Raw genomic sequence first — 26,230 nt, forward strand, 5'->3', positions numbered from 1 at the left:
GGAGTCTTCTCTTCTCATGAGGTGGCCAAAGTATTGGAACCTCAGCTTCAGGATCTGTCCTTCCAGTGAGCACTCAGGGCTGATTTCCTTCAGGATGGATAGGTTTGATCTTCTTGCAGTCCATGGGACTCTCAAGAGTCTCCTCCAGCATCATAATTCTGGAAGCTGGAAGCTGTACGCCGGCTCCCTCAGCCAATAACGCGAGATGAGCGCCGCAACTCCAGAGTCAGTCGTGACTGGACCTAATGGTCAGGGGTCCCTTTACCTTTACAATAACCACATATTGAAAATCAATTTTAATTTGCATTCTCTGATAGCAGTTGCTCAGTGCTGACTGCAGAATTGCAGGTGGTCTTCAAGCATCTCTGGATTCAGAAAATGCGTTATGATTTTCTGAACAATAAATTACAGTAGGTGACTGCAGTGGAGCTGAACTAAGAGTCTGTGCTGCTGTGCAGTGGCGTTGCCTGGTCCCATGCATGATGGCTCGTTTGGTATAGCTGCACTCATAATACTTGGTCTGAATCTACAGCTACTTCTTGTCTGGCATTAAGGTTGAGTTTTTCAAAATTGCTAGGAAAAAATCTCAAACAGAAAATATAATGAGAACAAAACATTTTGACATTATCAGGAAGGGTTGTTCCAAGAGATTAGAGGTGAGAAATCCAAACTGCACCCAGTGCACTAATTTATATGGGGCCCAATCCATTAGGGAGTCCCCTTGCATGAGCCTCTTTGAAAGGAACAGGAACTGCACAAGAGGTGACATTTGCACATAAACATTTCCCGGAGAAGTCTGATCACACTTTAGCAGCCTTAATGATGCCCTAAATATGCTGGCAGATGCAGCTGGTGGCAGGATTGCCTCTGTTACATGGGAATTTTGCATGCAGCTGGGTGAGAACAGAATCTGGCTAGGGCGGGCCCTAGAATCTATTTATTTTTTCTTTCTTGGCTGCAGATGAGGGCTCCTCCTGTGCCTGTCATCATCCTGAGATGGTTGGAGGGTGTGCACAGCATCAGTTTAGAGGGATACTCAGGCTTCCCTCTGCAAACTGCACACCAAACCTGAGGCATGCCCACATTTCAATTGCCTTTCTTTTCTTGCAGATATAAACCAAACCGTTTAAGATGGCAGTTCCTGCTTTTTCCTGAATGTGCATCTTTTCCCCTTCCAAAGCCACCATCCGCTTCCCCTGCGGCGGCTTCTGCTCTGTTGTTAATCCTTCCCGGATCGCCCGCTTTCCCTTTAAATGTGCGGCTGTGTCATCTGACCCTGCCGGTACCCTTTTGCAGATGCCAGTGCAAAGACAGGCAGGGCAGGCCAAGTCACATGCATGCCTACGCTGCAAGAGTCACGGCCGAAGGTGCGCAGTTTGTGTCTTCTGACAGGCACACTTCAATCCATAATTTAAATATGCCATTTGCGATTGAGTTTCTATTTCGGAAACCTTGCCTGTGAAAACATACGAGGGGAAGCACACCTCTGGGTCTCCTGAGTCATCTCTCTGTTTTATTTCTGTCCGTAGGGGAGCATGCCCATATATGGACATATCTTTCAATGATTATTAAGTAAAGTATTATTATTTATTATATTATTATTTATAACTGTTTCGTTCTCTCTTTATTACTGTACTTTTAATCATATATTATAAGGTAAAGGTAAAGGGACCCCTGACCATTAGGTCCAGTCGTGACCGACTCTGGGGTTGCGCGCTCATCTCGCATTATTGGCCGTGGGAGCCGGCGTACAGCTTCCAGGTCATGTGGCCAGCATGACAAAGCCGCTTCTGGAGAACCAGAGCAGCACACGGAAACGCCGTTTACCTTCCCGCTGTAGCGGTTCCTATTTATCTACTTGCATTTTGACGTGCTTTCGAACTGCTAGGTTGGCAGGAGCAGGGACCAAGCAACGGGAGCTCACCCCGTCACAGGGATTTGAACCGCCGACCTTCTGATCAGCAAGCCCTAGGCTCAGTGGTTTAACCCACAGCGCCACCTGGGTCCCTAATCATATATTATATTATCTGCAAAAAGTCAGCAAATTGCCCAGGTAGCAGGGAATGTTGTTCCACAATATTCCCTTTTAAAATGTCTCAACTTCTTTCTGCAGATTCTCTGGGTCTGCTCATTTACTGAAAGCCAGGGAGTTCAAAACTTCAGAGACCTTTCTGACTCCTTGCACCAGACAGTCACCTAAGGCAGTGGTTCCCTTGCCTGCCCCCGCCACCACTAATTTTTTTATCGTATTTCCATGGTGATATCACAATTTTAGGGTCTGTTTTAGCACTGTGCAGTTTTTCGATATATTGGCCAAAATTGGTTTTGAAATCACAACGCGATAACGATTTTGACACGGCAATACACAGCAATATATTGCTCCTGATCACCCTCACTTCAAGGTGGAACAGCTCTTCTTGGTCACCAAGTAAGCAGCAGCAGCCATAGTGGGCTGCATCTTCGCTGGCTGCCACCCCACAATCCCCCTCATCTCCTCCTCAAACTACGGTATGAGGTGGAGGTGACTCCGCTTCCTCCCCCCCCCCCCATCTGATCTCCGTGGCTGCTTCTTCCCTCATCATCCCCACACCTGATCTCCAATTTCAGACATTGTGATTTATCAGAATATCATGATGTTTAGCTGCTGATTTAACACGGTGTTGAAAACCAGCCCTAGCCTGTTTTTTTGTGTGTGTGTTTTTAGTATACCTAAAATCCTTTGCTTATTAGGGGCTACCCCACATTTTGTTCAAAAAATTGCTTTGCAGAGGTAACTATCATGGTTATCAGAATTTTCAAAAAGTGGGGGTCCATGGCTTGGCTTTTGAAAAATAGGGGGGCCTCAGTAATTAGCTAAGGAACTGCCTCACCCATATATCGCTGCCCAGCAACTGCCTTCCTCCATCAGTTGCCAGCTGAAATTAGACAGGCGCCCAGCCAGGGCCGGCTCTAGGCCCGCCCCCAGTGGCGCAGGGCACCAGGGTGCCAGGCCACCAGGGGCGCCGCTGCGCCCGCTGAGAGGTGCAGCTGAGGCTGCCCGAGGCGCACCTCCGCTGTTCAGCGACTTCAGGCCGCTCTCCGGAGGCACGCGGGCCTGGGGCCGCCTCTGCCGCGTGCAGGGGCATTGCAACAGGGGGTGGGCAGCGCCCCCTGGCCCAGGGCCGGCCCTACGGCAGGCTGGGTGGCGCAGAGCAGCTGCGCCCGCGGCAGCTGCCTGCCCGCCGCGCTGGGAAACGGGGCGGGGGGGGCACCGGAGGGATCTGTCGCACCAGGGCACCAGGCATGCTTAAGACGGCCCTGCGCCCAGCATCATGATGTTCATATGCTCACTGAAAATGCTTTTGTTCAAGAAGGCTTTCCCAGAGATGTAATATTTCAATAATTATGAGCTATTAATTGTACAGCAGTAGAACATGGGGTGAAATAAGAGCCCCTCCTCCTCAGATTAATTAAATAAACATTTGGTTGATTTATAAAACAACAGGAGTACAATCAAGGAATAGACACAGGAAATGCCCCAGCTGATACAATAGCCCGGTAGGATATATCTTACATGGCACCAGCAGAACCATCATCCAAGGCAGAAGGTCAAAGGCCCTTCTCTTTGCAGAAGATGCCGTAAGGAATCTACAGTCTGTAAGCCCACCGCTCACTCTCACTCTAAAAAATTCTAACACAAGACTTGGCTGTACTGTATATTTATAGCCCCTTGCCTGTGAAATTGAGGCAGTGGCATATCCTGCTTTAGAATATAGAGGCAAAGATGAAACAAAGGTCAACTAATAGAAACAACATCTACTTTTGCATAGCTGCCAAGTTATCCCTTTTTTTAATGGATTTTCCATTATGCTGAATAGGCTTCCTCACGAGAAAAGGGAAAACTTGGCAGCTATGTACTTTTGCCCCTTAGGAAGCCAGGTGGATTCAGAGTGTGGGGTAAAACAGAGACAAACAAGAGGTCAGATTACGTTGTCAAGTGTGCCCCAGCCTCCTAGTGCCGAGTGGTTTCAGGGTTGGTTTCCTTGGAATAATCACTGGAGACAGGTTTTGTTTATGTCATTTTAAGATTTTGCTTCTACATATATACAGGTTCACAGCATTAACTTCAATAGATACGGCTCCCATCAGATTCTTAAGGGAAGTCAGGCCTCTGGATCTTTCCCAGCACTGCCAGTCTAATTGAGGGGCTGTGGGGGGAGGAGGCAACTCTCAACTGTCTCTCTCCTTCCAAAATAGCCCATCCATTAAGAGATATCTCCTTAACAAAGGAGGGTGGCCACAGCCATCAAGATAATCTCCAGCTGAACTCCTGGTACCATTAACCTTCTCCTGGCCAAACCTGCTTTACAACCAATAATGATGGGCCTTACATCCAGATAAACCTCCCAAATTTACAACTATATGTCATTTTTACAGTTGCACCCGTTGCACCACTGAATTTCCGCAATGGGTTCTGAGAATTGTTTATTTGCTGTTGGCATTCCATCTGTCTTGAGAGACAATGGAGTGCGCCCATTTAGCTTATTAGTTGCTTTTTGCCATGGCAACTCAAAGCAACTTAACAATAGTTTAAGCAAAAAACAAATACATACATTAAAACAAGCATTAAAAATACAAAATCAACTAAAAGACAACCCTTTTTTTTTGGTCAAAACTAGATTAAAACATCCCACCCACTCAAAAATGCCACAGATATTTAAAAGCAAAAGGCTGGATGAAAAAGGAATGTTTTTTAAATAATAATTTTTATTGATTGTACACATTAAAACAAAACATACATAACATATTATCCCCCTTCTTTCACCCACCCTCCACGGGCCCCCTCCTGCCACGAGCGAGTCCCATGCAAAGTGGGCAGTCGAAGGGGGTTCATTTTATAATTGGGTTTGTCCCCTCCCCCCTCCCCCCTCCCCAGAGCCCCCTCCTGCCACCAGGAAGCTCCAGGATGACGAGGAAAAAAGAACTATCTATCCAAATACACTTTTTAACTTTATACTAAATAAAAAGAAAGAAAGGAAAAAAGAAGAAGAAAAAACCCCAACCCCCTAAAAAATAAAAATAAAAAATAAAAAACTATTATAATCATTCATTATACATTATACATATACATTGTTTAAGGGCTTCCCCATCCTCCCCCCTTCCCCGGTTATCCTTTTCAATATTCCCATTCTATTTGCCAATTTTTTCGAACCTTATATTATATATACTATCCCTTTTTTAATTACTCATCCTACCACATTCTAAATTTAATATTTCCATTTCCAAATCGTATCTTAATTGCATCCAATCGAACTTTCTTTTTTTCCCCTTACCTAATTCTTTCCCTCCCAAAAACCTCCATTCCTTTTAAACCATTTATTCATTCCCAATTTTAATTTGCTAATTTACTAATATACCCACTCTTCCCCTAGCCCCAGCCCACCCCTTCCAGTCCAGCGAGTTCCATAGTCATCAATCCAGTTTTCAGTCCTTTTAATCCATCCTAAGTAACAAATTGTCCATTCTTCCGTCATCCCACCCCCTTTCCCCAATATTTTGCAATCCAAACCTCCTTATGCCCCCCCTGGATTTCCCCACTTCTTTACAAATCCATTTCCTTGTGGGTGTTCTGAACTCCAAAAAATTCAACCACTTTGATCAATCCAAAAAATTCTTGTCCTTCCCCCAGCATGGGAGGGATAATCCCCAGACCTTCTTGTTGAACATCTTCCTCTTTTCCTTCCTGTTGAACTTCATTTTGTTTTTACAGTATCACTGTCATTCAATTCATTTTCTATGCAGTCTTCCTCTGCAGTTACATTGTTAGTGTCCTCCCTCTATAAAAGTTGCTTCATTTCTTGCAATCGTATTTCCTCATGATACATTCCGATTCTCAGTTCCCACAGGTATCTCAAAACATTTTGCTGGAACCCAGGTGGGTGTACTTTTGTTGACATTTTCAGACCCTTTCAAGGTCAAGAACTTGTCTTGAGAGTCAGGAAATAGTTACTCCTTATTTCGCCAACCACATTTCACAAAACTGACTGCCATATTTCTCAAAGTTCTATTACCTTAAATTCTGTAGAAATATTTAATATATAAAATCCAAAAAATCCATGCACTCTTTTCTTTTTCCTTTATAATAATGCTGTAAGCTCGCTGGTCTGTCAGAGCTGCCGGCTCCAAGGAAAGAACAGACCTTTCCCAGTTCAAATCTCTCTCATTGCAGGGGATTTTAGTCACCAATGTACCTCTCCCTTTTTACCCCGCTTCCAGGGGAGAATCTTTTTTTCTAAGTCTTTGGGATTATCTTTATTAAAGCAAGCTTCTTGTCACGGTTTCGGGTTCCTTAATTAACTGTTTCTTAAATCAACCAGTGGGAGGAGATGGCTTCCGTATTCTCTCTCTCTCTCCCGTTTCCGAATTATAATCCAGTAAATTGTTTTTGAATCCTTTACTCACAGTCTTTCCCCGAATTATTCTTTGGAAGTATCCAGCGCTCTCCGCCTCCGTTTTCGGAGCTTCTCTCCGTGAGGGTAACAATGCCGCTCAAAGATGGCCCTACGACTTCTACCCTTCTCACTCTGGCGCTCTTTCTGAGCCAACTGGAGAGTTGGGGAGTCCAAAATGGGGGACTGCCGAGCTGTCTTCATCCCCGGGATGCTCGACCCGGGGCTCTTTGGGGCGCAGCATCGCTCTCGCTGCTCTCCCCCCCCTTGCGAAGACGGATTGCCTTGGAGCTTGAGGCAAACCCCGACGGACGGCGCTGGCGCTGGACCGGAAGCGAAAAAGGAATGTTTTTGCCTGGCTCCTAGAAATATGTAATGGTGGCGCCAGGTGAACCTCCATGGGGAAAGCATTCCACAATTGGGGGGCCACCACTGAAAAGGCCAGTTCTCATGTTGCCACCCACTAGACCTCCCGTTTACTTACAAAGACCTTCCAAAATCAATATATCCAGATGTACATTCCATTTATCCTTGGCTGTGTGCTATCACTGTGTGGCTGTCTGCATGACATCTTCATTGTTATGTGGTAAGACATTTTGTGGTGGGGGTGGTAGCAGTAAACATCTGGCGGTGACTGGCTGATCTGAGCTAGCATCACAGGAGGCCTATCTATATGTGATACAAAATAATCTCTGGCTGCCATTGCCTAACAGGTATCTAGTTGACACCAACACATTCTGTTGCATTAATATTTTGCTATTTTTACTTGTGGATATGCCATATTTACACATTTTATCTGGGCTAAGGATGTTTTCTTTTTCATTCTGTTCAGAACAAACAGAACTATTTTTACCTTAAAGCAAAATAAAACCAGGATTTTGCTTTAAAAGTTACATGCAAGCACACAAGCACACACAGATGGAGAGAAAGAGAGGTAGGTTCTATTCTACAGCTGTTGGACAAGCAAAACTTGATACGGAGTGTGGAGAGTGATGGCAGTTTTTCAAAAGCTTGCTGCCTTTCCAGCAACACCTGATGGAAAACTGCAATGCCAACCAGCGGAAAGAAATAGAAACACTATTTTGAGGAAGGTCAGAGTTCACTACCCCTGACAGGCTGCATCCCATCATTCATGTGACACGACTGTGTGCCATATCAGGTTGAACACCAACATGGGGGCTGGCAAAGATTCCAGAGGGGAAGTTGTATTTTTTGTCTTCCATCGTTCATTATGATATAATTTAAGATGTATTGAGGATCTCTGCCAATTAGCCCTTCCATGCCTCTCTCAAGGGAACAGCTCCACGAAGGGGCTGTTGGCCTTAGACAATGCAGAATGCAGGGCTTAAAGAATTTTAGTTATTATTTTTAAATACCAGTTGTACTTGGACTGGTCACGCCTTGGTTTTGACATCGTAGGGTTTGTTATTGATAATGTCCCACAATGAAGAGGACAATTTGAAGTTTTGGGGACTCTAACACAGTATGGATTTATTGCGCAAGAGGAAAACAATGCAGACTTGGGGCCAGGTCCACTTCACCCTCTCCCTCCAAACTCTTTGACTGCTTTAGATACAGGTATTTGAAACTGGATGTGTTGTCATGTGTCCCAGTGGGCTTCCTATTCAGGATGGCAGGGCAGCAGTCAATGTTCCTGCAGTCTCTGCCTCCTGCATCACTCGCCATGTCAATCCTCTTCACACAATCCTGGGGCACCATCCTTTCTCACTCACCTGCTTCCTGTTCTCTTTCAGCTTCTCCCCTCTCCCTTCCACGATGCCCCCTATACCTGTCACTGACTGACTCCAGCCCTCATTCTGGCTTCTCTCTGCATTCAACACCTTCCTAGCTCTTTCAGTAGCTTGTGGTTGGCTGCTGCTAACACAGCAGTTTGATATCACCCCCAGAGGCACACTCCATTGTTTCTCAAGACAGACAGATGCCAAAAACAACATTACTGTACTTCTCTTGATCAGGGCACTATGCTTCTGTTGATGCAGCCTAGAATGGCATTAGCTTTTGTACAGGCAGGCTGGTAAACAACCATGAACCGCATCTTAGCAGCCAGCCAGTGAAGATTTGTGTGTGTGTTTGCTCCATCCTTTTTCATTCATCTCTACCCATTTGTCTCTTGTTATATCCCACCCACACCACTCCTGTTTCTTTCATCCAGTTTCCCACCCCCTACATTCACTCCATACAAAACAAAGGTCAGAGGTTAGAGGAGGAGATGCCAGTCCCTTTCAGCCCTGATGCATAAGAAAAGACGGCTGAAGGGGCCATCCTTAGAAGACTCCAGAGTTTATGTGCTGCCTCACACGTCCAGAGAAATGTGTGTACACACACACACACACACAGTCTGAGTTGGTGCTGCTGTTCAGCAATGCAGCCAGCAGGCAAATTTCTGTAGAACAGGTGATATCATTTAGGTGGAGAGCAGAATGAGAAGGGTTTTTTGGGGGGGGGGGGATAAGCCACCAAAATAAGGTAGAAGAAGCTAGTTGTAACATCTTAATTAAGAGCATTAGGGTAAACTTCCTGCCCACCTAGCAGTTCGAAAGCACATCAAAGTGCAAGTAGATAAATAGGGACCGCTCTGCGCTGCTCTGGTTTGCCAGAAGCAGCTTTGTCATGCTAGCCACATGACCCGGAAGCTGTCTGCGGACAAACGCCGGCTCCCTCGGCCTATAGAGCGAGATGAGCGCCGCAACCCCAGAGTTGGACACAACTGGACCTGATGGTCAGGGGCCCCTTTACCTTTAGGGTAAACTTAGCTAAAGTTTCCTAACTCTCCTTCATGGATCACTGCCATGTCGTGGCGAAGGGGCTTGAATAACTCAGATAAGCTATGAGCTATGCCGTGCAGGGCCACCCAAGATGGACAGGTCATAGTGGAGAGTTTTGACTAAACACGATACACCTGGAGAAGGAACTGGCAAGCCACTCCAGTATTCCTGCCAAGAAAACTCCATGGACAAAGACAACAGGCATATAAAAGTTATGACGCTGGAAGATGAGCCCCACAGGTTGGAAGGCGTCCAACATGCTACTGAGGAAGAGCGGAGGACAAGTACAAGTAGATTCAGAGCTGATGAAGTGGCTGGGCCAAAGCCGAAAGGTCACTCAGTTGCGGATATGCCTGGAAGCGAAAGGAAAGTCCAATGCTGTAAAGACAAATATTTCACAGGAACCTGGAATGTAAGAACCATGAACCTTGGTAAGCTGGATGTGGTCAAAAATAAGATGGCAAGAATAAATATTGACATCCTGGGCATCATAGCCAACAAAAGAGTGGCGAAAGCTGTACTGGGATGCAATATCATAAAATGATAGAATGATCTTGATACAAATCCAAGGCAGACCTTTTAACATCACAGTAATTCAAGTTTATGCACCAACTACCGGTGCTGAAGAAAGTGAAATTGACCAATTCTATGAATACTTACAACACCTTCTAGAAATGACACCGAAGAAGGATGTTCTTCTCATTACAGGGGATTGGAATGCTAAAGTAGGGAATCAAGAGATAAAATGAACAACTGGCAAGTTTGGCCTTGGAGTTCAAAACGAAGCAGGGCAAAGGCTAATAGAGTTCTGTCAAGAGAACAAGCTGGTCATCACAAACACTCTTTTCTTGGGTTCCATGATCACTGCAGATGGTGATAGAAGTCATGAAATTAAAAGACACCTGCTTCTTGGGAGAAAAGCAATGACAAACCTAGACAGCATCTTAAAAAGCAGAGACATCACCTTGTTGACAAAGGTCCGTATAGTTAAAGCTATGGTTTTCCCAGTGGTGATGTATGGAAGTGAGAGCTGGACCATAAAGAAGGCTGATCGCTGAAGAATGGATGCTTTTGAATTATGGTGCTGGAGGAGACTCTTGAGAGTCCCATGGACTGCAAGAAGATCAAACCTATCCATTCTTAAGGAAATCAGCCCTGAGTGCTCACTGGAAGGACAGATCGTGAAGCTGAGGCTCCAATACTTTGGCCACCTCATGAGAAGAGAAGACTCCCTGGAAAAGACCCTGATGTTGGGAAAGATTGAGGGCACAAGGAGAAGGGGACGACAGAGGACAGGCTCACAAACTCAAGAGGAGAAAGGGCTCATCTGCGCTGAGAAAGAGCGGGAGCCGGGCTGAGCAGACGCCTGGTGCATTATGGGGAAGGAGAAAAGAGCAGAGAGGTAAACTGAAAAAGAAATTAAATGAAGTTGGATGCATGGACACACACTTTAATCTTAGGAAATAATATCTGTGATGGAACAGGAAGAAAAAGCAAAAGGGTGTTACTGGTATTGGGTAGGAAGGGCAGTTAGTGATACAGCGGAGCTAATACCTACAAAGAAAAGAGGAGTGTCTCAAGACATTTCTGGTAGCCTCACCTCAAAGAGGGTATTGCAGAGTTAGAAAGGGTTGAGGAAAGGGCCACCAAAATTATCAAGGCAATGGCGCAACTCCCCTATGAAGAAAGGTTGTTATGTCCGGGTGAGAAAGGTGAGTAAGAGGCGACATGATAGAAGTTTCTAAAATTACTCATGGCATGGAGAAGGTGGGTAGAGAAGAGCTTTTTCTCCCTCTCTCATAACACTAGAACTCCAATGAAGCTGAATGCTGGAAGATATAGGACAGGTAAGAGAAAGTGTTTATTCATGCAGCGCATAGTCAAATTAGGGAACTTGCTCCCCCAGGAGGCAAGGATGGAGGCCAACGTGGATGCCTTTAAAAGAGAATTAGACTGATTCATGAAAAGGGCTACCCGCCATGATGGCTATGCTCTACCACCTCCACAGCTGGAGGCAGCAATGCTTCGAAAAACCAGCTGCTGGAAACCAGGGTTTCCCACAAACATCTGCTCACTGGTTTCCCACAAGCATCTCGTTGGCCACTATAACAGGATGCTGGACTAGATGAGCCATTGGCCTGATCTCGCAGGCTATGATATTCTTATGTTCTTAAGAGGAAAAGGTTTGCTCAAGAGGGTTTGCAGAAGTCTCCTCACTTTCAAAAAAAGGAAATGTTAACCAACTACCGCAGGAAGCAGAGACAATAGAGTGAACTTTCCCAGAACAAAGAAGGGAGGGAACGACGTGAACTGGGTGCTATGTGAAGGGGTCTAACTGAACTAATAACCTGCAACACTTTCATTAAGTTCCAGCTCTAGATAACTCTTGGTGCCCACAAACAACTTTGAAAGCTGATGTCACTTGGCATACTGCTGTGGTCAGGTATACATTGCTCCTGTGCCCTTGAAAAAATGAGAAGGTGAACATGGGTATAATGCAGCCGTATTAAGGGTATCTGACCTGATGAACAAAGACATGGCAGGGGTATAAACGGAAAGGCGGTCCTAAATATAACCAAGTCCCAAGTTCTTCAGGGCTTCGTGGACTAAAAGTCAGGCTGTCTTACCACGAGTTACAGGTAGGTAGCCGTGTTGGTCTGACATAGTCGAAACAAAATAAAAAAATTTCTTCCAGTAGCACCTTAGAGACCAACTAAGTTTGTTATTGGCATGAGCTTTCGTGTGCATGCACGCTTCTTCAGATGTCTTAGCACTGTCAGCCAATGGTTCCTTCCGCAATGAACACTTGGCATTCCTTGCATCTGCTCAGTTCAAACACCATCCAGATTCCATGGAAATCACCCAAGCTCTCTCCAACTGCCGAGTTTGCATGGTGCCTTCCCCTTAGAGAAAAAGACACTACCAACTTAAAAAACAGCTACCCGGTAGGTATGTTGTTCTTTCTCTCAGGTTGAATTAAACCTGGTTTGGGGAAAATGCATCAAAATGCTATCTTTAATAAATGACAGGACAGACCCATGATTGCGGCTAATGTTGTGGGTGCAAGGCTTCTCAAACCCCTGGAAGTGCACGAGGGGATGGTGGAGACAGCCAAGGTGACACAAGTCCAGCTTGTGTCTCTCCCCAGTCCAGCTGGCATTCACAGAACATTCATCAGTGCAAAAAGTGAATGTTCTTAATATTAATTTGTAGCATTGTTGTGGAAAGGAAATATTCCCCGTCATAAAAATAATAAGAGACTGCAGGACCCATATCTGCAGCACAACTTCATCTGAGGTGCTCTCAACATGTTGTCTTGCCTATTTAATGCATCCCTTCTCACTAGGTGTGAGAATTTTGTCCCTCTTTTTTTAGCTCCCCAGAAGCCCCTTTCTAGTGTGTTATGACAATCACAGGAGAATGTTGTCTTTCTCCTCTGTGGAATTTTCATATCTCTATTTTAATGTCTTATATTGACATTTATAATGCAGTTTCATAGATACTATCCTCCTTCCTTCTAAATACCCAATGCCTCACAAACATCTGGTCCAAATATTTTTGGTGAGGGAGTATCCTGAATAACCACATCCTGAATAACCACATCTTGAAGCATTCTGCATTCTGTTTTCTTTACATATTACAAAATTAGTGGGTCCAAGGTGTGGTAAGACAAATGCATTTTTTTACCTTTGTGTATGAAAGCAAAGTATATTGTAGCTCAATCATACTGGGATATTCAATGGACACATTATTTTCACTTTCCCCTCTAATTCAGCCTCTTGAATGATTCCTTCTTCCACACATATTTTCTTCTCTCCAGCTTTTTTCCTCTGGTAACTTGTAGTGACTCCACAAACCCTGGCTGAACTTTCCTGGGGCAAATGTCCTCAGTTGCCTCCTGTTCAGTGCCTACGGTAACCTCGTGCTTCAGCTATCTGCAAGTCCTCACCCAGGAAATCTGGAAATAAAACATCAATCATATCAGTAAGTCTATATACGTAGTAAAAGTGGTGCCAGTTGTAGGACACATCCTTTGAATGTGTGCGCATGCATGCATGCATGTTTCAGGTCAGTCTCTTAGGCTTGTCTGGTATAACTTTGAAGGCAAAAGCATTCTCCATGAAATATTAGAGATGGTATTAATTGGCTCCTGAAAAGCTGAATCAAAATTCTCTTCCGCAGATATTCACTGATTATTTGACATCCTAATGCACTTGAGTTTACTATCTCATCTTTGACTAGTTGAGGCTATGAATATTTGACAGTATTTGTTAGCGGACATGCAATGACATTTTATACTTCATACTTCTCCTTCAGATCTTCTCATCACAGCAAGTAAGGGAAAAAGCAGGTGACAAAACAACTGTGAAAGGAAGGGGGGACGACGGAGTCCTGTGTTTGCTTTTTCTCTTCTTTCAGATGGAACAGGCAGCATGTCACTGTATTTGGCAGCTCACATCGCATTTGCCATTTGAATTTTGAACTCGTATTCGAAATTTCACATTAAAAATGTTAATAGAACTGGAAGTTTATGCAAATTCAGAATACTTGAGAAGATTTTGGGTCCCCAACAGGGGGACAGCCTGGCATTTTATATCCAAAGAAGCTTTGAGAAATGTCATTTTGACAGGCTCTAAAGCAGACCCTGAAGTTCAGGGCCGCAGTTGGCAAGGAGCACTGAAATGCCCCTCCGTCCGCCTTGTTATATTCACTCCTTGCTTGAATTCCCGTAAGGGTGTTCTCAGCTGAAGGGTTGTCATGGAGACAGTGCTGTCATAGCAATTGGGCTAATGAGGAACACTTAGGAACTTGGGAGAAAGAGATGGTGTTCTCCTTTGAGACTATGTTGCAGAATTGCCAGATAACCGGCGTGGCGTCCTCAACCCAGAGCCTCATGACTGAGGAGGGGATCACTTGAATTGCAGCCTCCTCCTGCACCAGAATGGGACCCAGGTGGCGCTGTGGGCTAAACCACTGAGCCTAGGGCTTGCTGATCAGAAGGTCGGCGGTTCGAATCCCTGTGACGGGGTGAGCTCCCGTTGCTCGGTCCCAGCTCCTGCTCACCTAGCAGTTCGAAAGCACATCAAAATGCAAGTAGATAAATAGGAACCGCTATAGCGGGAAGGTAAACGGCGTTTCCATGTGCTGCTCTGGTTCGCCAGAAGCGGCTTTGTCATGCTGGCCACATGACCTGGAAGCTATACGCTGGGCTCCCTCGGCCAATAATGCGAGATGAGTGCCGCAACCCCAGAGTCAGTCAAGACTGGACCTAATGGTCAGGGGTCCCTTTACCTTTACCTTTACCTGCACCAGAATGCCAGCACATTCTTCAGGGGGTGTCCCCTCTACCTCCAGGCAACATGAAGAGATAAAGGGTCTTCCCCTACTTTCTTGCTCTCACCTAGAAATGGTACGTCCTCCCCACTGCAGCTACCAAACGGAAGCAGACTGCAATTTCTCTAGATGCCCTGAGAAGAAATAGAGATCTCCTCCCTATCCACTCTGCTCTTGCAGGGGGGAGGCAGAAATGGGGGGTATTCCCTGTTTGCACAACAACATGCTCCCTTTATCCAGGAGTAGAGTACAGAAAACCTAGTCTCTTTCCAGCTGTTGAACCTCTCACAGTTGGCCTTCCCTCTTTAGACCAAGTAGATCTTTGAGAAGATCTTTGGAGGAGGCCGTGCTGTGGAACGGCATCTGGCAGCAAAACCAAACCAGGCCTTCTCCGTGGTGGGGCCAACCCTCTGGAACACCCTCCCTCCTGTGATTTGGACATTATTATTATTATTATTTGCAACAGTAAGTGGTATAAACATGTAACTAAACAGTAAATGAATAAATGAAAATCATCTTGCTTAAGATTTGCTAGCCGCAGAAATAACTGCGGTCCCCTTTCAAAATCAGTTTGCTACCAAAGTTAGCAAAGTCAATGATCGAGGCTGCATTCTCAAATATTCATTCCCAAGACTACAAATTATTTCTTCCCCTGTCCCAGTTTTTCTCTCTGCCCCTTATCAACACACATGCATTTGGGCGGATGGTATTCAGTACCTGTGCTACTCTGAGTAGACCCACTGAATTTAATATACATGATTCACTGGAAAGGACTTAGCTGAATACTAAGTTAAATAATCCAAACATAAATTAAAAAAAATGGCAAAGCGAACAGTATAGAACTGCTTGCAATTTTAACAGAAGCCTCTAGCATTTTCTGGCTCCCAATGGCCCATCAGAAAATTACTGGTAAGTTCCCTATGCAAGTAAATGCCCACTTTTTCTCACAATCATTTTAGCAAAGGAGGAAAAGCTAGGTTCTTGCAGGAATCTCTTTCACACAAGTTTTACAATAAAAGGAAAAGAAACTATGCAGGTACACACAAAGAATGAAGCTGCACACACTCAAAGGAGCATACGGCTTGATTTGTAGAATGAAAGGAAGGATACGGTACTCACAAAAATCCTCACCACCTAAAAGATAAGAGGCTGGTGAGCTCAACAAAAACCCTTCTTCCTGCCCACGAGAATTTCACCAACGCTTCCCCTGACTATGATGATTTTAGAATGCATTTTCTTTTCTCATTAACTGATAGAGAATGTGGTGGGGGTTGCACACAGAATAAACTTTCAGCACAGCACTCTTCTGAACCTGATCTCTGGGCTTGGCAGCATAAGACATGTTTCTGTCTCCACATAGATAAAATAATGACATTTTAAACAGTTCCCTTTTGCTTTCTGGGTGAAATCCAGATACACACCCAGTGTTGCAAACTGCTGTGATGTTAGTTGATTCCTTTCTTCCCCAATTTTCTTTAGAAACCAGACAGGAAGTGACTCAGATGGGGTCCAGAGACTTTACTGTAACTTTTCCAATTATATTTACAGTCATACCTCATGTTGCGTCCGCTGCGGGTTGCGTTTTTCCAGGTTACACACGCGGCAAACCCGGAAGTGTTTACTTCCGGGTTTCACCACATGCGCATGCGCAGAAACTTTCTGCGCGCTGCGCACATGCGCAGAAGCACTCTATTGTGCTTTCGCACATGCGCAAAAGCACTGCTCGGGTTGCAGACTTTTCGGGGTGCAAAATGCACCCCGGAACGGATTGGGTCCGCAACCCAAGGTACCACTGTATTATTATACCCTCACTTATTTTGAAATTCAAAATTACACCGATCCATAATTACACCAATAGTGGATAAAAACACATATTGATTGATTGATTGATTGATTGATTGATTGATTGTGTTCACTGCCCTTCACCCATAGGTCTCAGGGTGGTTCACAACATAAAAATACAAAATAAAAAACACAAAATACATAATAAAAACAAGAGCAAATACAACAATATTCCCCTCTCCCCATTTAAAATGATATCAGATGGATACTGATCAGCCAAAGGCCTGGTTGAAGAAGACCATTTTTGCAGCATTTAGTTACCTTGATTGGATTGTACGCACATTAAAAGGAAAGTGAGAAAGGGAGGGGAAATAAGCAAAAGTCCTGAAGTAAGTGGAACCTAAGTCAAGGGATGAAAGGCTGTGCCAGTGTGGTGTAGTGGTTAAGAGTGGTAGACTCCTAATCTGGTGAACTGGGTTCGCATCTCCGCTCCTCCACATGCAGCTGCTGGGTGACCTTGGGCTAGTCACACTTCTTTGAAGTCTCTCAGCCCCACTCACCTCACAGAGTGTTTGTTGTGGGGGAGGAAGGGAAAGGAGAATGTTAGCCACTTTGAGACTCCTTCGGGTAGTGATAAAGCGGGATATCAAATCCAAACTACTTCTTCTTCTTCTTCTTCTTCTTCTTCTTCTTCTTCTTCTTCTTCTTCTTCTTCTTCTTCTTCTTCTTCTTCTTCTTCTTCTTCTTCTTCTTCTTCTTCTGTTTGAGAGTTACGGTATGCTCTCCCCACCTGCACTAGCAGCATCTTTCTCTTCTTTGACCTGTGGGCCAATAAAGCATGAAGCTGCTCCTTGAGAGGAGGGACAGCCCACCCATGGCCCAGTGTCGTCGATCTTCTTTCCTCCCTCCTTGTTCCTGCTGTAGATCGTCCCTCACCCCTTGTTCCATGGCTTGCCATTTTGGGGTCTGCATCAAGTGCCAAAAGGTTGGTCCTGCTTGAGAGCACAGAGTGAAAAGGGGGTCCTGTTAGAGCTTTGAGCTACCCAACCATAGAAAATGGGAGGGTTAAGTACCACTTTGACCCGGTGAATCCTTATGAAGGAGGGAGTGGTCTTTGGGGATGACTGAGTGCTACAACATCTTTATTTATTGGTTCCACGGTTTATTTCCGACAAGTTCCTCTCTGTTTGTTTTATTTCTCTTGTCCAGTTTGCAGTTGAAAGGACGTGGCTTTAGTGAGAAATGACTAACTGGTTATGCATATCTCTATAGGGAACTCAGTTCTTTCTACAGGAAGTGATCATTAATATTTGTTGGGAGCAAAGGATTAGTGTGCTGATCTCTACATTAGGTATTAGGATGTCAATATATATTTACCTACTCATGTCATCCAGGTCATCGTTTAAGATGAAGACTAGTACCAAGGGATAAAATAGGTCAAACTTGGAGCCTCTTTTAATATCAAGTTATGCCAACTTCACTGAGGTCATGATATACAGAAATAAACCAGATTGGCACACTCCATAACAATCCTTTGACTGGGCTTGTTTCGCACTCTCTATAACACCTTGCCAATTCTTAGGAAATGAACTCAGGATCCTGGCTTTCATGACCTTTGCTGGCCTCATTGTAGAAGGTTACCAAACTGAGTTCCTGAGAGCAAGATGGGCAATTATGCAGTCAGAATGCCGAAGTGCATGTACAGTGGAACCTCGGTTTATGAACACCTCGGTTTACGAATTTTCGGTTTACGAACGCCGCGGACCCATCTGGAATGGATTAATTCACTTTCCATTACTTTCAATGGGAAAGTTCGTTTCAGTTTATGAACGCTTCAGTTTATGAACAGACTTCCGGAACCAATTACACCCATGCTTCGGGTTAAGTACGCTTCAGGTTGAGTACTCCGTGGACCTGTCTGGAACAGATTAATCCACTTTCCATTACTTTCAATGGGAAAGTTCGCTTCAGTTTATGAACGCTTCAGTTTAAATACTCTGCGGACCGTCTGGAACAGATTAACCCACTTTCCATTACTTTCAATGGGAAAGTTCGCTTCAGTTTATGAACGGTTCAGTTTAAATACTCCGCGGACCGTCTAGAACAGATTAATCCACTTTCCATTACTTTCAATGGGAAAGTTCGCTTCAGTTTATGAACGCTTCAGTTTAAATACTCTGCGGACCGTCTGGAACAGATTAATCCACTTTCCATTACTTTCAATGGGAAAGTTCGCTTCAGTTTATGAACGCTTCAGTTTAAATACTCTGCGGACCGTCTGGAACAGATTAATCCACTTTCCATTACTTTCAATGGGAAAGTTTGCTTCAGTTTATGAACGCTTCAGTTTATGAACAGACTTCCGGAACCAATTGTGTTCATAAACCGAGGTAAAAGGTAAAGGTAAAGGGGCCCCTGACCATCAGGTCCAGTCGTGTCCGACTCTGGGGTTGCGGCGCTCATCTCGCTCTATAGGCCGAGGGAGCCGGCGTTTGTCCGCAGACAGCTTCCGGGTCATGTGGCCAGCATGACAAAGCTGCTTCTGGCGAACCAGAGCAGCACACAGAAACACCGTTTACCTTCCCGCCGGAGCGGTCCCTATTTATCTACTTGCACTTTGATGTGCTTTCGAACTGCTAGGTGGGCAGGAGCTGGGACCAAGCAACCGGAGCTCACCCCGTTGCAGGGATTCGAACCGCTGACCTTCTGATCAGCAAGCCCTAGACTCTGTGGATTAACCCACAGCGCTTCAGTGAGCCTGGCTTGGATGGAGTAGATTCCTGTGAGCAGAGCTGAAAATGAACACGGAGCAGAGAGTCTGTTCATTGGTTGAATAATCAAATGAGCTGATAAGAAGACTGGCCCCAAGAAAGCCAGCTCTAGACCTTTGGGACAGATTCTTGGAGTATCTTTGTCATGAAAATGGGCGCATGTTAGCAGCTGGGTGTCAGAAGTGGACAAAGTTGCAGGTGTTTTGTGGGACTTCCTGCATGCTTCTCAATAAGGCAGATATTAGTCACACACACACACACCCAAAAAATGCATTTTTTGTTTTCTGTTTGTTTACAATAAAGTTAATCATGCCAGGCACATTCCATGGCTCAGTTACGATGCTTGCAGGTACTTAATCAGTTTAATGGATTCAGCTCAACTGTCTGGCAGAATACTTCTGAGTAAAAATTATAGTAGGATTCTGCTCCATAGAGACTGTTATTGTCAAATAATGTAACATATGGTTGTGAGTTGGGGGTGGTGGATTAGGCTGTATGTCTGAGCCTCCTTCTAATTCCTGGATCCAGCTAAGATTCAGTTGCTGGATTAGCCAGGCCAAATCACACCAGAAGGTTGTTAGGAGGTAAAAAGGTAAAGGTAAAGGACCCCTGACAGTTTAGTCCAGTCTCGAATGACTCTGGGGTTGCGGTGCTCATCTCACTTTACAGGCTGAGGGAGCCAGTGTTTGTCCACAGACAGTTTTTCTGGGTCATGTGGCCAGCATGACCAAACCACTTCTGGCGAAACCAGAACAGCGCATGGAAATGCCATTTACCTTCCCGCCAGAGCAGTACCTATTTATCTACTTGCACTTTTTTGGCATGCTTTCGAACTCATCTCTAATGCACACAAATAAAGAACAGATGGTTACATGGGCTATTGGACAGTAATGATAAGCTCAGGGGACAAGGGATGTATTTTGCCATCATGTGATTGCCATTCCATTATGTGGATCGGGGCCATTGTTTCAAAAATGTGGTACTAAAGCAGGGCTCCCCAAACTTACCTCGCTGAGGGCCGGTGCTGCCAGCGCCAATCATGCTGCGGGCCGGAGCACGTGGGAGCGTGCACCCACACACATGCGCGCAAATGATTTCCGGCGCACTTCCGGGTGGCCGGAACACCGGAAATCGCTTGTGCACATGCGCATGGGCCTCCTTTGGCCCAGAAGTGCACTGCAAATGACGCTTGTGCATGCGCACAAGCTATTTCCGACGTTCCCGACAACCTGGAAGTGGGCAGCCACGATGCGCCAGCAGGGGTTGCCACATAAATGAGCCTCGCAGGTCGCATCCGGCCCTTAGTTTGGGGAACCCTGTACTAAAGCATGCACAAAGGTTCCTGGCACTGTGGCTACTGTTACAAAAACAAAAAAAAGGCTTGGGGGTCATATTAAGCCTGCAGGCATGCATAACCCTCAAGCTACAAGAGGGCCTTAAAAATTCTAGGAGCCAACAGAGTGGAAGGAAAAGACTTCTCTCACTCAGGATAGCCCTGATCCTGTGCAAACAAAGATCACGAACTACTTGCATGCGAAGACTGTTTGAAGAAACATGCCCAGTGGGCCAATTACAAGGTTGCGATAAGGAAAAGTTGACTCAGTTAGGAATGAAGGGAAACAGGACATGGAAATGCTGTTAGCAATATGTTGGACCAAAGGACAGCTGCTGTGCCAGTTGCATTACATGTATCCCTCAGGCTTGTCTGTATAATGCCTCCTCCACCATCCTCTACCACCAGCTGCCCTGAGGGAAGAATTCCAGGAAAAAGAGATAGAGGGAGAGGGAGGCAAAGAAGGACTCGAAACCTAGTGGCCTGCCCTGTTCCCCTGCATGCCACCCACAAGGGCCACCTGCCTGTGGGGAAGGATACCAAACCCTTCTTGGTGTAGATTTTTTAAAAAACAACAACAACACACCTATATATTTATTAAATTTGTATACTGCCCTATGCATTTTTGCCTCAAAACATTTGCAATCATTATTTGACTAGGTAACCTAAGCCAGACATTGCGCATTCACACATGAGCTCGCATGCGCAGACCACAGCTTCATGAATAGGAATTCAGTGGAAAGGGTTGCAGGAGCAGGGAAAGATTTTTTTTAATGAGCATCAGATGAAAACATCCCTGCCCCCTCTCTGATGTGAACAACACTCTGCAAATGCAGCTTGAAATGCAGCAGGGATAAACTCACTGTGTTATAAGCTGCTCATGTGAACATAGCCATAGTGCACTATCAATATCTTTTTCCTCCTCTGCTCTTCAGTTTAGATTGTGATTTCATTTGCTCCTAATAACAGACTGATCACTGTGGTTATTTCTTTTTAAAAAAGTAATAACATTTATTAAGTTTTCCAATTTAACAATCCAAAAAAAGCCACATTAAAAACATTCCAAATTATAAAATAATCAAACAGTCCAAATATTATGCCAAATTATCAGGCCCGCCGCCCGTCCTAGCCATAGAAGCTAGTGGCGCAGTGAACCACGGTGCTGGGCGCCAAGTGAGTGCGGGGTTCCGGCAGTCTGCCCAGGACTGTGCTCCATGAGCTGAGAGGCTGCGCTGTGTCTCTCTCCTTCTCCGAGGACTCCGCACCTCGCCTCCTTCTCCTTTCCCCCGTGCTGTGCTCCTCTCAGTCGAGCTTCGCCACCAGCGTGTGCACAGCGCCCAAGCGGCTCTTGCTGGTCCCGCAGTGCAAAGCTCAACTGAGCGGAACCCAGCGCTGGGGAAAGGAGGAGGAGGCGCAGCGCGGAGTCCTCGGAGGTGGCCTTGGAGGTGGCCTCCCGCCGCTGCCGCGGTTGCCTTGGCACTCCCGGGTCCTTGGAGAGGCTCTGGAGCAAAGTCTGGCCGCTCAGGAGCTGGTTTGGCCAGCAAGGTGGGAGGGGGCTGCCTGTAGCCCACCAGCTCATAGAAGGGCAGCTGCCTCAGCATGATCGCTTCGGTGCTGTGCTTTCAGAGGGGGGCAACCCCCAACTTTTCCAGTTAAAATATAGAGTTTGGGATATACTCACCATATAAGACTACCCCTCTTCCTACGATCGTCCGTGGGCCGGACATGCTCGTGCTGCCCATTTCCAAAATGTCCACAGCGCCAGAAAACGCTTCTGCGGATGCATATAAGACGACCCAGCGTATAAGATGACCCCCGACTTTTGAGAAGATTTTCCTGGGTTAAAAAGTAGTCTTAATTTTGCTACTCATTCATTTTACTTCGCCTTTTGTGGAGTATTTTCAGGAATAGTCTTCTGAAAAGTCTAAGTATCTGTTTTGGGGGAGTGCCATATTTTAGTTTTTCATTTTATTTGGCCCATTTATGTCAAGAGTGGGGACAGGGGACAAATCTGATTCACTTCCTATTTAAAGGCTGAGTATCAGGAGCCAGAGGCAGTTGTAGGTCAGCAATAAAACTGAGGTGGACACCAGCAGATGTCAATTCCAAACCTGTAAAGGTTTGCAACAGCAACGATAATTTTATTATTCATATCCCGCCCATCTGGCTGGGTTTCCCCAACCACCCTCTGGGCGGCTTCCAGTGCAGGATTAGGCGAAGAGTGACAAACCAAACCAAAACTAAACAACCTTAACCAGCAGCTCTAACTGGGAATTCCTATTATATACTCAGTTAAGTGAGGGAGGAGGTATTTTGCTAGGAAAAGGGAGGGGTTAATAGCACAAGGGAACTTTTGTTTTGTCACCCTGGGTGACGAGCTGAAAGTTGTGTGGGATGTGAAGGGTTTTTCCTAGCTGGGTGGCAGTGGCTCCCCTTAATGGATGCTGAGTAGTATTCCCGCACGGTGCTTTCCCTCTCCAGAGCTCTGGAATGCTGATCCGTAAGTGTGGTGCAAGGCCAAATTGCACGAGGAGCTGACGTGCACATTCTGGAGGCACCAGGCTTACTGCATACAGGATAGGACCACACCCCTGGTCTGTGCTAATGGATGCCAACTATAGCACACTGGCTTCTCTTCTTCTGCCCTCAGCTAAATATTCCATCACCAGCAGGAAATAGAAATTTTGGAGCCAAGGTGCTTGGAGAAATACCTAACATAGTGACGGGATTACTTTCTTGGTAATATGCTGGTGGTGGTGGTGGACAAATAACAGGGGCTCTGCTGGTGGCTGGGATGCCGATGCAAATAAAATGCTGGCTGAGCTAGAAGAAGACAAAGCAGAGGTCAGGTCTGAGGTCTTCAGTATATTTCCTGGTCCAATCTACTTCTTTTCATATCTTCCCTGCCATTAATTTATCTCTATCCTAACTACATTTATCTCCCTCATTTTCAGTTCCAGTTTTTTTCCATTGTTTTTCCCTCTTTCCCGTTCATTTTAATTTCCCCTTGACAAATGTATTTCTTTTGGCATCCAGCATCCTTTGTACATTTTCTTGTAGTGTGTGTGTGTGTGTGTGTCAGTAAAACATTATTTAAATGGTAGTTCTGAAATGCTGCTGTGCTGAAATAAATGTATTTCAGTGGTGGTGTCTCAGCAACTTTGCGGTCTAGCAGAGACTAAGCAGTGTTGTCTCTCCGTGTGTGTGTGTGTGTGTGTGTGTGTGTGTGTGTGTGTGTGTGTGTGTGTTGTTTACATGTAACAGACGTGTAGGAAAGACTCTATGAATTGATAACAGAGATGTTGTATGTACCTTTGCTATCCATGAAAATCTTTCAAAAATATATATGCAAACAAACATGGTTTAGAAAGACGACAAGGAAAAAAATATGTTTGCTGTTGACTTACCTCATGATACAGCAAGCGATGACTGAAAGGCTCTCAAGTGACAAACAAATGAGGTGTCACTCACAAGCCACATTAAAACTATATTCGACTGAACTTAACCGTCCAGGGGTCCTTTACTGTTAAATAGTGGTAAAGATGGACGACAGACACAGTTCTGTTAGATTCACAGCTCTTTATTACAACAGTTAGAACTGCTCCTTGAGTCTGACTGACTGCAGCCTAGCTGGCTGCTTTATATACTGTAATACTAAGCACTGGCAACTTGTAAACTAACTAATCAATCAGTCAGTGAGCGACAGTTCTCAATCCTTCATTTGCATACTGGTGGCCCTGAGTGAGAATTGCAGCCAATCTTAATACATAACATTTACCTTTACCGCTAAAATAAATAACAACAAAACAACAACAACACAGTAATAATAATACAATAATAATAATAATAATAATAATTAATAATAATGCTAATAATAATGCTAATAATAATAATGCTAATAATAATAAAGCTATGGTTTTCCCAGTGGTGATGTATGGAAGTGACAGCTGGACCATAAAGAAGGCTGGTCGCTGAAGAATTGATGCTTTTGAATTATGGTGCTGGAGGAGACTCTTGAGAGTCCCATGGACTGCAAGAAGATCAAACCTATCCATTCTGAAGGAAATCAGCCCTGAGTGCTCACTGGATGGACAGATCCTGAAGCTGAGGCTCCGATACTTTGGCCACCTCATGAGAAGAGAAGACTCCCTGGAAAAGACCCTGATGTTGGGAAAGATTGAGGGCACAAGGAGAAGGGGACGACAGAGGATGAGATGGTTGGACAGTGTTCTCGAAGCTACCCACATGAGTTTGACCAAACTGCGGGAGGCAGTGCAAGACAGGAGTGACTGGCGTGCTATGGTCCATGGGGTCACGAAGAGTCGGACACGACTAAACAACAACAACAACAACAATAATCATCATCATCATCCAAGCAGAAACCCAAGCACTGCCTTAACTTGCCTGCTGGAATAAGAAAGTCTGCTATGCCTTTCATGACATTCAGCCAGGAAGGTGCCTCCAGACGTCAAAGTGCAAGTAGATAAATAGGAACCGCTCCAGCGGGAAGGTAAACGGCGTTTCCATGTGCTGCTCTGGTTTGCCAGAAGCGACTTTGTCATGCTGGCCACATGACCCGGAAGCTATACGCCGGCTCCCTCGGCTAATAATGCGAGATGAGCGCGCAACCCCAGAGTCGGTCACGACTGGACCTAATGGTCAGGGGTACCTTTACCTTTACCTTTATATGTTGGAAACCTTCCAGAGTGACTGGGGCAACCCAGTCAGATGAGCAGGGTAGAAATAAAATTATTATTATTACTATTATTATTATTGAATAGGACATCCTTATTTTCATCAGATAAATGCATGTGCCTGCACAAAATCACAGAAGAGTTGGAAAGGACCACGAGGGTGTTCTAGCCCCCCCCTTGCAATGCAGGACTTTCACCCAAAGTGGAGCTCAAAGCCACAGCCCCGAGATAAAGATTCTCATGCTCTACCAAATGAGCTATCCCTCAGGGCAGGAGTTCCGCAGGTTTGAGCTCGCAGCACTGAATGCACAACTTATCTTTGTTTGAATGCTATCTATCAGTAATTCCATAGGTAGACATGTGCAAAATAGCCCAGTCTCCCCCAAGCCTGCTAAAGCCTGCATATTTTTAAAATGTTTTGAAATCATTGTAAGAAGTAGGAATGTTGTGAAGCAGTTGAACAATGAGGTGCCCCCCCCCCATGCAAGCTTTATCCTATGTTGCAGTTTGCTGTGAGATTAACAGTGAGGCATGATGAAGCTTCAACTTCACTTTTGGTTGTAAAAGCAAACCCCACATTTTTCTATAACACAGGATAGAGAAAGGGCCTCTGGAAAACTGTTACGGTCGCACCAGTGAGTTTGATGGACCAAAGGTCTGTCTCAGTATAGGGCAGTTTGATTTGTCTACCATAGGGAGAGGTGGTTTTAAAATTTATTTATTTACCATGTTTTTACCGGTCTTTCCTCTAAGAAGCTTGTGGCCATACATTCTTCTCCCTTCCTTTTATCTTCAAAACAATCATGCGATGTAGCTTAGGCATGTTTAATTAAAAAGGATTAACAGACCTGACATCTCCAAGTAACATTCGACTTCCTGGCTGCTTCTGTTCAGAATAAATACTAGGCTAGATGGATCAGGGATTGCATACAGCAGGGGTGTCAAACTCAAATTCATCGGGGGCCGCATCAGCAGTTTGGTCACCCTCAAAGGGCCAGTTGTATCTGTAGGACTATGTGTCCACTCTTTATTATCATAAATTATTGTCACTGCATTCAATTATTACTGTTTTTTGTAATAATGTAACTAATAACTAGCATAG

At 45.1% G+C, this 26,230-nt stretch overlaps 1 long non-coding RNA gene across 1 annotated transcript in view; it reads right to left on the bottom strand.

Annotated features, from left to right (window-relative positions):
• The window catches only part of LOC132592663 (uncharacterized), a 39,197-nt gene extending 16,566 nt beyond the window's left edge, over window positions 1–22,631 (bottom strand). The window contains exon 1 of the long non-coding RNA XR_009558201.1: window positions 22,116–22,631. This is a non-coding gene — a long non-coding RNA (uncharacterized LOC132592663). The remainder of the gene's footprint in view (window positions 1–22,115) is intronic.
• Between the last annotated feature and the right edge of the window lie 3,599 nt (window positions 22,632–26,230).

This window comes from Zootoca vivipara, chromosome 9, assembly GCF_963506605.1.
Source record: "Zootoca vivipara chromosome 9, rZooViv1.1, whole genome shotgun sequence".
In the NCBI taxonomy this organism is placed as follows: Eukaryota; Metazoa; Chordata; class Lepidosauria; order Squamata; family Lacertidae; genus Zootoca; species Zootoca vivipara.